Genomic DNA, 14,308 nt, shown 5'->3' with positions numbered 1-14,308 from the left:
CTTGAGAGGAACATTGCATACCCAGTGTCTTCTTCGTGACCACAATGAGAGGAGTACCTTTCTTGGTTACATGCCTCATCCATCATAACATACTATAGGCTACAGTGGACAGGCTAAAGCAAACACAAAAGAGTATACTTCTCTGGACATGTGGAACTGTCTCCAAAACTGACCACAAGAGCAACTGCTAGCGTTACATCTCTGAGGAGAAAGACTTCCTCTATGGAAGTGTTGCAGCTCTGACGAGAAAGGTCTCACCAGAGGATGTGTTGTAGCTCTGAGAGGAGAGGTATCCTGGCAGCCAGAAGCCAAGAAATACCACAAAGTCACACTGCACAAACAAACTGCACACTAGAGGTTAATTGGAAGGGAGACAAGAGGGTGGCTGTTTCTGCTCAGGCAAGCAGCAACAGGGAAGTGAACAGGAGACAGGCGTTATATAGGGTTTCTTTTTGGCTGAGTTTTCCAGGTAGAGATTTCCAGGGTAGACACTGGTAGGATTTTTGAGCTCAGGGACTGGTGATGTTTTGGCACCAGGGACTGGTGGGGATTGGTGAGTTTTCAAACCCAGAAATGGGCTTGGACCTTTTACAGTACAGCAATACAACAACTGAAAAGAGATCAAGGAAATATGAATTAGAAAGTAAGAAGTCAAAGTATCTTTATTTGCTGATGATATGGTAGTATACATAAGTGACTCTAAAAATTCCACTGGGAACTCTTGCAGGTGATAAATTCCTTCAGCAAAGTAGCTGGAAACAGAATCAATTCACAAGAATCAGTAGGAATCTGGAAACAGGAACTAAAGCAGAGACTACAGGGGAACACTGCCTTGGAGCTCCCATCCAGGAGGATGCTCTTTCTTATATAACCCAGGACCACTTGCCTAACAGTGGCACCACCCACAGTGGGCTAGGCCCCCACGCATCAATTAACAGTCAAGAAGATTCTCCACAGTCAGGCTTACTCACCAGTGTGAGGGAGGCGATTCCTCAATTGAGGTTTCCTCTTCCAAGGTACTTGATGTAGACCACCACAATTTGCCACCACATACATAATGTCCTAAATCTAGGAGCGATTGCACTCCTGTTTCTCTTATAAATGTTTACTTCTACAGTTGGAAACATTTCGGATTGGATATCCCTAGATTTGATCCCTAAGTTCCTAGTTTTATAATAAAGATATTCTAGGGCTGCTGAAGTGTCTCAGTGGGTAAGATTGTGATGGTTAACTGTCAACTTGTCAGTAACTAGAATCATCTGAGTCTCAACGAGGGACTTCACTCTATTGGCATGACCTGTGGGCATGTCTGCGGGAGATTGTATTAATTATATTGTTTTTTTGTAATGTGGGCAATATCATTCCCTGATTTGGGGCCTTGGACTGTATGAGAAAGAAACTCTGATTTATCTCTGATTCCTGAGCCTGTGTACACTCATTTCTCTCTACTGTCGACTGAAGGTATAATATGACCAGCTACTTGAAGTTCCTGTCTTAACTTCCTTACAATGATGGCGTGTCATCTGGAACTGTAGGCTAAAATAAATTTGTTTCTTGCTTTTGTCATGGTGTTTTATCAACACAATAGGAATGAAATTAGAGCATTGTACAAACCTGGTGGCCTGAGTTTTATTTATAGATCCCACCAAGGAAGAAAAGAGCCACCTTGTCCTCTGACCTCCACATTTTCCCACCCACGTACCATATAAACACCGTCGTCATCATCATCATCATCCTCCTCCTCCTCCTCCTCCTCCTCCTCCTCCTCACCATGGAAAGTTTAGCCTTTAAAATAAGTAAATTCTAACTCTCAGTAAAATGAAGGAAGAAAAAAGGAAGAAACATTTTTGAGGTCCAACATGTCAACACATTGTGGTTTGATGTTCCTTTATGAATGTAGTGTGTGGTATTTAAGAGAAAGTCAATCTAGCTAAATATTTGCAACATATATGGTATTGTGGTGTAATACACTTATGTTTGTTGTCATTCAATACCTTGGAATTCACTGATACTTTTCTACATCAATATTATCATCATGGGCCGAGGGTTGCCATTGTCTGTATAATTTATCAGTGTCTTAAACAGCCTTGGGTCCACTTCATTTCACTTTAGATAGTGCTAAAGTAAACCGTAGGTTCTCAATAACTTTGGTTTGGTTTTTTGTTTGTTTGTTTGTTTTGGTTTTTTGTTTTTTTGGGTTTTTTGTTTTGTTTTTGTTTTTTTGTTTTTCAAGACATGGCTTCTTATGTTGCCCTGGCTGTCCTGGAACTCCCTGGCTAGCTTAGAACTCTGAGATTTGCCTGCCTCTGCCATCAAGAGTACTGGAATTCAAGGCTTGCCCCACCATTCTCAATTCTCCCGAAAACTTTCCGATTTGTTTGTTTGTTTTGTTTCCTATTTATCCCCCCCTCAGAAACTTAGCAGTAAGATACTAAACTATGTTCAATGTCCACATCCTATTACACTGGCCACATTTTGTATTAGTAAATTGAACTTATCAATTATATATGGGACGGGAGGAGGGGACTAGACGTCATCAAAGCTACACAAGAAGAAAACAGTAGCTTCTGACTTCCGTGTTTATTCATAACTAACAGCCACACACCTTGATGACTTCTTGTTCTTGTTTTTCATGAAGAAGGCATTTCAGGGATTTCAAATGGTTAAATGGGGACTTTTTTATTCTACCACTTTTATCTTTGACTAGCTCTGCCTGAACACAAGCCACACTGAGAGGCTCAGCCTTCTCTGGGATGTGAGAAACCAAGCAACGGCTCCATCAGGTCACGTGCCTCACAAGGCTGTCAGTCAGGATAATCACATAATCACATATTAACGTGCGGAAGTGCTGACAGGACCAACACAACGGGCACGGAGCCAAACAATGAGCACCAAGAAGCAGGCTGTGCACACCTGCCTCGCTAACACTATGTTTGCAGACCTCACTTTCTCAGTCTGCCCACGGCCAGTTCCCTGACCGAGCACGACAGTGCTTCTGCAATTTGCTAGAATAACAGTGAGCAGGTAGAAAGCTTGCAGAGACAAAAGACGGTATGAGGAGATGGGCTGCTTGCAGGGTGATTTTAAGCTGCCGTTTCTACTTCAGAATCACGAAGAGCAGTGAAGAACAATTCTCAAAATTATTTGAGGCCACTCTACCTTTATTGAAGAAAAAAAAAAAACCAACTAGCCTTACTCAGGCTGTTTAACTTACTGTAACATACTCTGTGAAGACTGGTTGCTGTTCAGGGACTTTCATGGGGATTTATCCAAGACCACATGCCTACCCGTGACTGTGCTCACATCTACTCATATGTCCTCTGATTCCAGCTTCTGCGAACTCTCTGCTAAACTCCCCTTTTTTTCCAATTCCTTTTGGTTCTTCTCCTTTTTTTGGTTCCATTACATCTTCTGTTGTAGCATGCTATTCTGTCTGCCCTTACCACACCTTTGCCCTTACTCCTAGTAAGTGACCAAAGGAAGTGGCAAACAGAAGAAAATATCGGCCCTACTTTAAGGAGAAAAGTACAGCCACAACATTTCCAGAATATCTGGCTAGTATCTGTAGAACATGGTCTTCATATGCATTTGCCAGGCTCAAGAGAAGGGCACATCTTCTACAATTAGAGCATTGGCCACGTGGGACAATTCCCACCAAGCTCTGTTCTTCTGTTCAATGCAAGTAAATCTGATGTGTGTCTTATGAAACTATTATTGACTTAGAATTATCCTGTTCTGACCTATTCGTGCTGTGTATTCATGTACCTGGAAACGTTTTGGTTTTATGTGTAATTTTAAAATAAAAGAGATGTAACTTGTATGTGTGTTTTCCTTAACTACACTGTATTCAGTGAGAGCTCATACTCTCAAGCATGTGCGTGTGTGTGTATGCGTGTGCCATCTCACAGAGGTGAAAACAACTTTCAGAAGTCAGTTCTCTCCTTCCACCCTGTAGGTTCCCAGGACCAAACTCAGACTGCGAGACTCAGCAGCCAGCACCCTCACTAGTGAAATAGCTCATTAGCCCAAAAGGAGTGCATCTTTAAACTTTGGAAGTCTGTGCAAGACCCAACAGTCTGGATCCAAAGTCGTTAGAAATGAGCAAGATATGGAGTCCAAACCAACACCGAAGCTCAGATTCTCTACAGTCTTCCCCTTTTGATGGGCAAGTAGGAAGCAAGGCCAGTTCTGCTCTTCTGAGTTGCTATTAGATGCAGAGGAATTTTAATTCACACATAGGGCTGCTCTGGCAAGAGGTCACATGCAAAGAACTAGGTCTGTGCGATTTAGGTGGAATGCAGACAGGCCACACATCTTTAATCCCTCTGGCTGGAATACAGACGTGTGCTCAGCCTTTAAGGTAAAACTAGTTTGTGGAAAGAGGCAAACATGTTTGAAAATGACATCTAATTGAGGGGCAGCAGACAAAGTGACAAATTAGAGGAAGATTTGACAAAGTGAGTCAGAGATAGGATACACCCAACTCTCATGAGAACAGCACAGGAAAGGGAAGCTATTTAAGAACAGTACGGAGAGAGCATCAGTCAATTGAGTTGAGTGGATTGATTGATCATAATGCAGTGGAGTTGAGTTCATTAGTGAGTTCATGCACAAGCATTTGAAGCCAGAGAATAAAAAGCCAGAAGATTAGAGAAAATTGCCAGAGTTAGTTTAAGACCAAACAGAGCAATTCAGTGAGAGGCTGAGAGAAGCCAGATTGAATCAGTCAGCTTGCAGAGGAGTTTGAGCCAGAACTGAGTGAAACCAGCCAGCCATGGTGCAGAAAGAACTAGAAAGGGTGAGTTTGCTTAGCAGTAAGCCACCAGGATGACAACTACATTAAGTGAGTAAAAGATGCTTTTACAATTAGGGTTGCAAGAGCCTTAGGTTTGTAACCTTAATTACAGTTTGGCCATATTAATAATCACTTTCTTCAGTGAGTATGCTTGAATTTTTTTTCTCCTGCCTTCATACTTGGTCTCACAGCATTACACTTTCTGATTCTTCTTCTTTTTTTTTTTTTTTTTTTTTTGCTCTTAAGAATTTGAGTGTATGGAAACTGAAGTGGGTACAGAAAAGTTCATTTTTATCTTCAGGCATTTAGTTTACTCCTTTTAACCACAAAATAGTACACACGTGCATTTAATTAAATCATATTTTAGATGCCCACATATTTAAAAATAAGAATAAAGGGGGGGAAAGTATGACAATTCTTATTTCAATAAGTTTGGGCGCTTTTTGTGATTCCAAGTCTGAATGATGAAAATTTATTTTTATTTATTTATATTTATGTTTTAATATCATTATCAAATAAATGAAACATAAAGTGCTATTAGCAATTATTTAAAAGATTTGGTTTTGTGATAACTAGCTTTTCACATATTAAGATTAATTTCTATAAATCTTTAAAATTGAATTTTATTGAAAAACACTTATTTCCGCAAATATTATCAGTGGAAGAAATTCATATTTTTCTTCTGGTGCTCTAGCTTGTCTTTGTTTTAAATATCAGTGGATTTTGGTTTTTGGATTCTCAGACACAATAATTTATCATCTTGTGAGATCTGGGGTTTTTGGAGGGAGTTGTTTTTGTTTTGTGAGATGAGGTCTCACTACATAGCCCTGACTACCCCTAAAACTTGATATGTAGACTAAGCTGGACTTGAACTCAGAGAAAGTTCTGCCTACCTCTGTGGGAATCAGGTTCAAAGTTGTATGAAAGTTAGGGTATACGCTGACAGCAGGGTGTGGGTGAGGACAGACGTGTATAACCATCTAACATACTCACTGACGATTAAGTAAGAGCAGGACAGAATGGTGTTAAATGGAGAGTGTGATGCTGGCTTTGGTTATCAACTCGTCTAGAATAAGAGATACCTAGGACTGGTGAGATGAACCTCTAGGGTGAGTTGGGAGAAGTTCCCAGAGAGTATTAACATGTGAGACAACGGAAGCAAGCAACTGCCTTGAATGTGAGTGGCGCCATCCAATGAGCTCACAGCTCAAACACAAAACATTGGACCGTGAGTAGTATGAGGAAGTCAGCACAGGCACGCAAGCTTCCTTCCTCCTGAGCAAGTGGGCCTGCCCCTGCTCCCACCAGCCATGAGTATATAAGCTACCCCTCCTTCAGCCAGTCAACATTCATTCAACACCAACTACTCTCTTAGAAACTGAGGCCTCCAACAGAGACTGATTGCTGGGGCTCCCAGTTGCCTAGACTGAGCGGCAGCTGAGTTCTCTGTTTCCGGGCTGCATACTAACAGTTTTTGGAATAGTCAAGCTTCTAAACTTATGTCATCTATGCCATTCCAATAAATCCCCTTCATAATTCATACACTCATGCACACATACACACATTCGGGTGTATATACAAACGTGTACACTTATATATTTTTCTTTTGCTTCTGGCGTTCTAGAAAACTTCTCTACAAAGAGGGAACCTAACCACAGTTACAATCCAGAGTACACGGAGGGGAGCATTCAGCACTGAGGATCAGAAGGCCTTCCAGAACGACGATGGATGGGTTCACTGAGTTTTAGTGAATAGAAGTTGTTGCTACGGTCAGGGAAAGAGAGCAAAAGGATAGCTAATGAGACACCTCGTAGGAAACGGTATTAGAAATGGAATGGATAGCTTAAACTTAGCTGTTAGGCAGTGAGGTGGAGGCTAATTTTGGATAACATACACAGCACTTGGTCTTTTAAAAAGTGAGCCAGGCCCTGTGCAGCGAAGCGCTCTGTGTGTGGTGGGGTGTGTCAGCCCTGCGGGCTCCGAGGTGCCTCGGTCCGGCACCTCCTCCTGCTGCTCCCCTGCTGCCACTCCTGGAAGCTTTTCCAGATGTCCCTGGTAGACTTGGGAAGAAGCTTTCGGCAGCGGCATACGCAGGCCAAGATGACGAAGTCCATATTTTGGTGGCAAATGGAGCTCCTTTTACCACAGTCTGGCTGGGAACTTCTCCCCTTCATCTGCCTGCACAGTATGGGCATTACTCTACCACAGAGGTGCTTCTCCAAGCCTGTATAAGTACAGATGCCAGGACCAAAGCGGACCGGACACACCACTGCACATGGCAGCTTCCGAGGGCCATGCCAGTATAGTAGAGGTTGTGCTTAAGCATGGTGCTGACGTCAGTGCAAAGGATACGTTGAAGATGACAGCTGTGCATTGGGCGACAGAACAGAATTATCAAGAAGTGGTGGAGCTTTTAATCAAATATGGTGCCGATGAACATACGCAGAGTAAATTTTGTAAAACTGCATTTGATATTTCAATAGACAACGGAAATGAAGATTTAGCAGAGGTATTACAGATTGCTATGCAGAACCAGATCAACACCTGACACTGTGACAATACATGCTGCCTCGCCACAGTTCATCACTGGACCCGGAGGGGTGGTGAACCTTACAGATGAAACAGGAGGATCTGCTGTTCAATTTGGAAACTCCTCTACGTCAGTACTAGCTACATTAGCTGCCTTAACTGAAGCATCCGTCCCATTGTCCAATTCTTCAGAATCTCCAGTAGTGGCCACAGAGGAAGTGGTTGCACCAGAATCTGTGGATGGTGCAATTCAGCAAGAAGTTAGCTCAGGGAGTCAGCAAGTCATCACGATAGTCACAGATGGAATCCAGCTGGGAAACTTGCACTCCATTCTTACCAGTAGGATGGGTCATCGCATCATGGTGACCATGTCTGATGGACAGCGAGTATTGACAGTGCCAGCCGCAGACATTGCTAAAGAAACTGTCATCACTGAAGAGCCACCGGCTAAGTGTATGGAAATAACTGAGAACCGGGTGGAGTCTGCAGAAATTGAAGAGACAGAGAGTCGCTTCAGAAACAGCTAGATGAAGCCAACCGAGAGGCCCAGAAGTACGGACAGCAGCTGCTTAAGAAGGAAGGGGAGGCAGAGGCCTACAGGCAGAAACTAGAGCCCATAACAACCCCAGACCGTCAAAGAAGCCGTTAAGTCGCCATGAACACCAGTTTGCTTTTACCTTTTTTTTTTTTTTTAAATTTCTTTTTTTCGGAGCTGGGGACCGAACCCAGGGCCTTGCGCTTCCTAGGCAAGCGCTCTACTACTGAGCCAAATCCCCAACCCCTGCTTTTACCTTTTGTCCAGAAAGAATGCAGTCTTCTGCGGGAATACAGAATAATGGAAAGCACTACAGGTTGATAATGGGACTTAAGCCGTGAGCTCTCAATTCTTATAATATAAAACTTCAGAACTTGTGAAATGTATTTAAAACTGGATTCTGTAAATAGTGGTTTTTTTGGTTTTTTTTTTTTTTTGTTGCTTCTTTACAGCTATAAATGAGTTGATAAAGAGATCCAAAAGCCACATATGCCACTGTTATGTGGAATTCTTTTTGATTTGGGTACAGACTCAATTTCTCAGAAACAGAAGTTTTAAGCGTGATCGTTGTAGATTGGACCAAATGTGTGACAATTATGGTGGACTAATGCTGGGAAAAGTCTGCAAAGAGATTTCTCCCAGGAACTTTTGTACAGCTTTTAAGTTGTTTCAGGTTCTCTGAGAACATTTTTTAAGGAGTAGAAATGTTATATTTGTTCAATTTCAGCTACACTCAAGCAGATTTACATGTATAAGAAGCCAATATTATTAAAATTTTGTTTGTACATATTCTGCATGTTTTATGATATTAAAACGCACCACTTGCTTAGGTATGTTTCTCACAAAGATGATGAACGTTACCAAGAAAAAACAAAGGCACTGCTGTCATTTTGTCGGTCATTGAAAGTGAGTAAGCTCGAGACTGGTTTTACTGGCAACATGACGATGTTCTTGGAGCAACTTGCAAGAGAACTCAATCTGCACTTGTGTTGCTTTTCTGGCAATTGCAGTGTGAGGATGTGAGACTGCTCTGTGCCTTCCTTCCATCATGACTTCCACACAAGCACTTTGAGGCGCTGGATTTTAAGATAATGTTTTTGGCAAACTCAGTGCATTTAGGTTTCTGAAATATTTAGTGGACTTACTCCCCTCCCCCTAAGAAATTATTCTTATGGAAAATTGCTTTTGTATGTAGAGCAGGGCCTTTTGTACTCGGTGATGCTATAGGTATGCTAACATAACTTTTGCTATTCCCTGTGAGCACTCCAGGCTTGTGCTGCGACTCTCACAGTATTGTCAATTCCGAAATGTATGAACATTTATTTGACAGACTATTCCACTCTCTTTTGTAAAATGTAACTTCGAGCTCTTATTATTTTTGTTTTGTTTCATTGCTTTATGAAAATGTTTGCCCCCACCCAACCCCCAGGCTCCTCTAGCTTATCTGTATAAAGAACCAGTTACCCTCCAGACTATACTCTGGCCTCATTTTCTATTTTACAATTAAATAACTTTCCACATTTAAAAAAAAAAGTGAATCGCATCATTTCATCCTCTAACGACCTACAAATATGATCTCCTTTTTCAAAAATAGTAATTGTCGTGGGCTCTTAGCATCATTCATAATGCTCGTTATGTCTAAGCAATTGCTTCTGGCAATTTCTCCAAGTTCATGGCCTTTACAATTTAAGGAGGAAGGAAAACAAACAAACAAACAAACAAACAAACAAACAACCCTTGTGTGTCAGCCTGGACATTTTGAAGGAGTGTTCAGCATTTAGGCCTTAGTCCAATGCTCTGAGAAACCCTTCCTTATAACCTTATTATGAAAGCAGCCCTACGCCCCACTACCCAAAGCTAAGCTAAGTGCATCCTATCTTCCTGTTCTACTTTCTCCTAGTATGTTTAACCAACATTAAAATGTCTACTTACTTGTTTTGAGTGATCTGCTACTCAATGAAACGCAGTGAAAACAAATTAGACACGACTGTGTCTCAGCGCGTAAATGGTTTGCCAGTATTGATTGGATACATGGATAAATGACAGTAAGCAAGCATGGTGCATGTGATATACAGGAGTAGTCTAAGGGTTTTTCTGGGTCAGAGCAAGGCCAGAGTTCGAATGCAGAAGGCTAAATTGATTAAGATATAAGTAGGAATCCACGAAGAACTATACTGTAACACTATCTTTTTATAATACAGTAAACATGGCTATGTACCTTATGGTTGTTTATACATAGAAATATATATATATAATTTTCATTTGCATAACTCAAATAACATTTTTGCGTGTTTGTTTCAATAGGCCTTGGTATTCATGAGGCACTGTATTGAAGAAAGCATCTTTCAGTTCATAAGCTCTTATATCTTCTGCTCCCTTTCTATATTAAGTTGTCGATTATATGATTAACAAATTTATGGGAAAGCATTTGCCCTGAAACCAAGGTTAATCTGTGTAAGCAAGACACATGCCACGTGACAATGGCTCACTACATTGCTGAAGAATTTTTCAAAGTGTGTATTATGGTAGCTAACTGATCTCCATTGTCAACTAATTGGACGGAGGAATCACCAGGAAATTACTGAAGCGTATTTTTGGGTAAGTCTATAAGGCATTTTTGGAGAAAATTGACCAAAGATAAAATGGCTGACCACAAATGTTGATAGTACCTTCTGTAGGCTTGGTACTGGACAGGACCAAAGGAAACAATGGAGAAAACCATTGTTATAGCTATTCTCTCCCTGTCCTCCTTGCTCCCATAGTGGAATCTCAAACACATACCCAGTCATCCTGACTGCGACCTCTGAAAATGAGCAGATATAAACCCTTCTTCCCTTAAGATCATTGATATTTGATGTAACATGTAGTTTTTACTACCCTGCTTTAAATAGATCCACAGGTAAAACACACACACACACACACACACACACACACACACACACACACACACACACATACACACACATTAGCTTATTTTCAATATGCTTATCTCCATGGCCGGGCTGTCCTAAGCCTTCCTCAGCTATCACACCCTTCTTTTCACTCCCAGCTCAACGTCCTCAATCTGCCCTCAACTATAGTTGCTCAGTTACCTTTAATCCTAGTTCAGCCTCCTAAATCTGCCCTCAGCTCAGTTGGTCTCTAATCTCCTGCCTGCTACCCCAGGCCCAGTTGGAGAAGCGGCCCAGTCACTTGCCCGAGATCTCACATGGCTAATGGCTCTTTCTCCCTCTGAAGCATGGCACTGAAATCTTTTCTCCACTCCCCCTTCACCTGTTAGCCTGCCTTTGGAAAAACTAGAAGTCCCACCTCTTCTGTTCAGCCATTGGCCACTAGTATATTCATTGATCGATCAAGAACCAGTTGGAGAACAGGATCTTCAGAGCTCACACTCAGGTTCCCAATCAGAGCATCAGAACCACTCCCTACAATTTGGGTCACATCAATTTAAAAATAGTACATTTTTATGTTCTTTAGTATTATAGGCATTACATTTTTGAGGCAACAATTTTTTATTTAAATTAGAAAAAAAACAACTTTTTATGGAGTTTGGTCCCAATTAGCGCCCTCTGTGTGCCTCAATATCCCTGTCAGCTCTCCAACCTCACTGCTGACCTCAAGTTGCCCCCACCAACAGCTGTTATATTTTGCTATTTTTAAATAAAAGGAATACCTTTTAATAACTTTTTTAAAAAGTGTTTTATCCATTATTTACATATATAGGAATGTATAATTAAAAAGTTTTCCAGGCACGGTAGCACATCCCTTCAATCCCAGCATACCAGAATTAGAGCCAAGCAGACGGCTCTAAATCCACAGCCAGCAAGACCCAGGTGAGTCAAGGATTAAAAAGTGAGACCATGTGTCAAAAACAAAACAAAACAAACAAACAAAAACAGAAATGAAATGATGAAGTGTGGGAATGTTTCTATGACTTCATTTGTAACAACAAAAATAGTAGCAAAAATATGTCCAACTTGATGGAAAATCCTGTAGCTTTCAAAAATCATATACCTATAAAACACAATGCTCATTGTCTGAAAAAATATAACATAAAATAATGTTTATGGTACAGTAGTCTCCTCTATTTATGATGACTGTGTTCTATGACCTATAGTGGGTGCCTAAAACTGTTAATAGTTCATATCTATTTACTTTTTTCTGTGTATTCATATGTGGAGTAAGATAGAATGTATAAACATGCAAAGTATAAGACGAAGAGCAAAAGCTAACAATAAGTTACAGCAGTGTGGCTTTTTTTTTCTTCATAATCTTAAAAGTGGATCTTTCATCTTCAGCATATAGTTTCTTTCTTTGTGAAATTGCAAACTTTCAATTTCACATCTTCATTTAAAAGAAGCACTTTGGGGTTGGAGAGACAGCTCAGCAAGTAAGAGCAGTAGCTGCTCTTCCAGAGGGGCTGACTCATTGGGTGTCTCACGACCTTTTGCAACTCCAGTTCCAGTTGGTCCAACACCCTCTACTGGCTTCTGTGGGCACCCGGCATTCACAAGGTACACAGACATACATACAGAAAAAAACACCCAACATATAAAAATAAATAAAACTTTAAAACAAAATACCAAAAGAGAAATCAACCAAAATGAACAAAAAACAAACAAACAAAACCCACACTCTGCCTTCTTTGAGCAATGGCTAGAATGGCTAGGATCACTCAACTTATACTTTGGGGCAAGTGTTAAGTAAAAAACAAGGGGTTTTTGAGTGTATGAACTTCAATACCTCAACAGTTAATCTGCTAAGCAACATGGTGATTGAAGAGTGTCAGACTGGATCACAACATGAGAGTGCTGGACAAAAGGAAGAGTTGTGTTTCAGGTAGGACAGAATGGGAAGACTTTGGATTTTATCACTTTCTAAAAAAGTAGAAGAAGAGGAGGGGAAGGAGGAGGGGGAGGAGGAGGAGGGGGAGGAGGAGGAGGGGGAGGGGGGAGGAGGAAGAGGAGGGGGAGGAGGAGGAGGGGGAGGGGGAGGAGGAGGAGGAGGGGGAGGGGAGGAGGGGGAGGGGAGGAGGAGGAAGAGGAGGGGGAGGGGAGGAGGAGGAAGAGGAGGGGGAGGAGGAGGAGGGGGAGGGGAGGAGGAGGAAGAGGAGGGGGAGGGGAGGAGGAGGAGGGGGAGGGGGAGGAGGAGGAAGAAGAGGAGGAGGAGGGGGAGGAGGAGGAGGAGGAGGGGGAAGAGGAGGAGGAGGGGGAAGAGGAAGAAGAGGAGGAGGAGGGGGAAGAAGAGGAGGAGGAGGGGGAAGAGGAGGAGGAGGAGGAAGAAGAGGAGGAGGAGGGGAAGAGGAAGAGGAGGGGGAAGAGGAGGAGGGGGAGGAGGAGGAGGGGGAGGAAGAGGAGGGTAGACAATTTAACACTTGGAATTTCTTATCTTTTGAATTTTCTATTTATTATTTTTATTCAACTGTGGCTTGGAACACTAGACCAGCATGTGGAACACTAGAAAACACGAAAGGGCTATTCGTGATCTTTCCTTTCTTACTTTTTCTTTCCTTTTCTTTTTAAAGACTAAACGTTTCATTAGGAAACTTACCAAAGAGCCTGAATTCTTTATAGAGTTAGGAGGGCAGAAAAAAAACCAGCATATCATATAAGACAGGAAGGAAGGGAACGAACGAATGACAGCTTGTGAAGGGGACAGATGAGGTAATGGAATGAACTCGAGTAATACATCCGGAATTTCCTCTCGCGCTTGTGCTTTCAGAATCTGTGCACACTCGACAGCTCTGTGTCGACTCATCGACTCTTAGTGCATAAACTTTAGAAGTACTGAGATGGCCTGATGCTCTTGCCTCACACAGAACGGTCACTGAGCCCACTGCCAAGCTTACTGGAAGCTTTTCTACTTGTGTGGTGGGGGTTTGTAGCTCACCTCACTCACCTTGCAAATATGACCTTACTTAGCTCTCCCAGCATCGTGCTTCATTAGGGCAGTCAGTGAATTCCACGAAGGCCAGCAAGCCCTCCGGCTGCCTCTTGTTTATTGAGCTATTTGTACTCTATGCTGCTAAACTGGAAAGAAAAATGCTACTACTAATCCCAATCTACTTCTAGGCAGATAACTGAGGAGAGAAGGGAAAACATTTTAGTTTCACAGTCACTCAGTGCTTTTCAAGGTCAGGTGCAGATCAAGTGAAAGATTTCAGGCCTAGGGGTTACCTGCAGGCATTTGAGTCGTGTCTTCCAGCCTGTGTTTAGGGTCCTCTTATATGTCATGATCAGCTCAGACGCACTACAGGAGCAAAATTAAATGTCTAAGTTCATTATTTTGTTTTGTGTTTTTTAATCACTGACATACAAGGTATGGCTAAGCAGTAATGTGGAACACGTTGGTTATACCTGTAAGTACCTCCCACTGAGTGGGAAAATAAAACTAACCAGGATAAGGAGTAGGACCAAAAGAGCGGGCTCCTGGTGGCTGTAATTTCTCTT

At 41.9% G+C, this 14,308-nt stretch overlaps 1 pseudogene; it reads left to right on the top strand.

Annotated features, from left to right (window-relative positions):
• Window positions 1–6,519: 6,519 nt before the first annotated feature.
• Window positions 6,520–9,324, top strand: Gabpb2-ps1 (GA binding protein transcription factor subunit beta 2, pseudogene 1; annotated as a pseudogene).
• The last annotated feature ends 4,984 nt before the right edge of the window (window positions 9,325–14,308 follow it).

The sequence above is a fragment of the Rattus norvegicus genome, chromosome 5 (genome assembly GCF_021556685.1).
Source record: "Rattus norvegicus strain SHRSP/BbbUtx chromosome 5, alternate assembly SHRSP_T2T, whole genome shotgun sequence".
NCBI classification, from domain to species: Eukaryota; Metazoa; Chordata; class Mammalia; order Rodentia; family Muridae; genus Rattus; species Rattus norvegicus.
The sequence above is the reverse complement of the archived record's forward strand: the minus strand, read 5'-3'. Positions and strand labels throughout refer to the sequence as shown.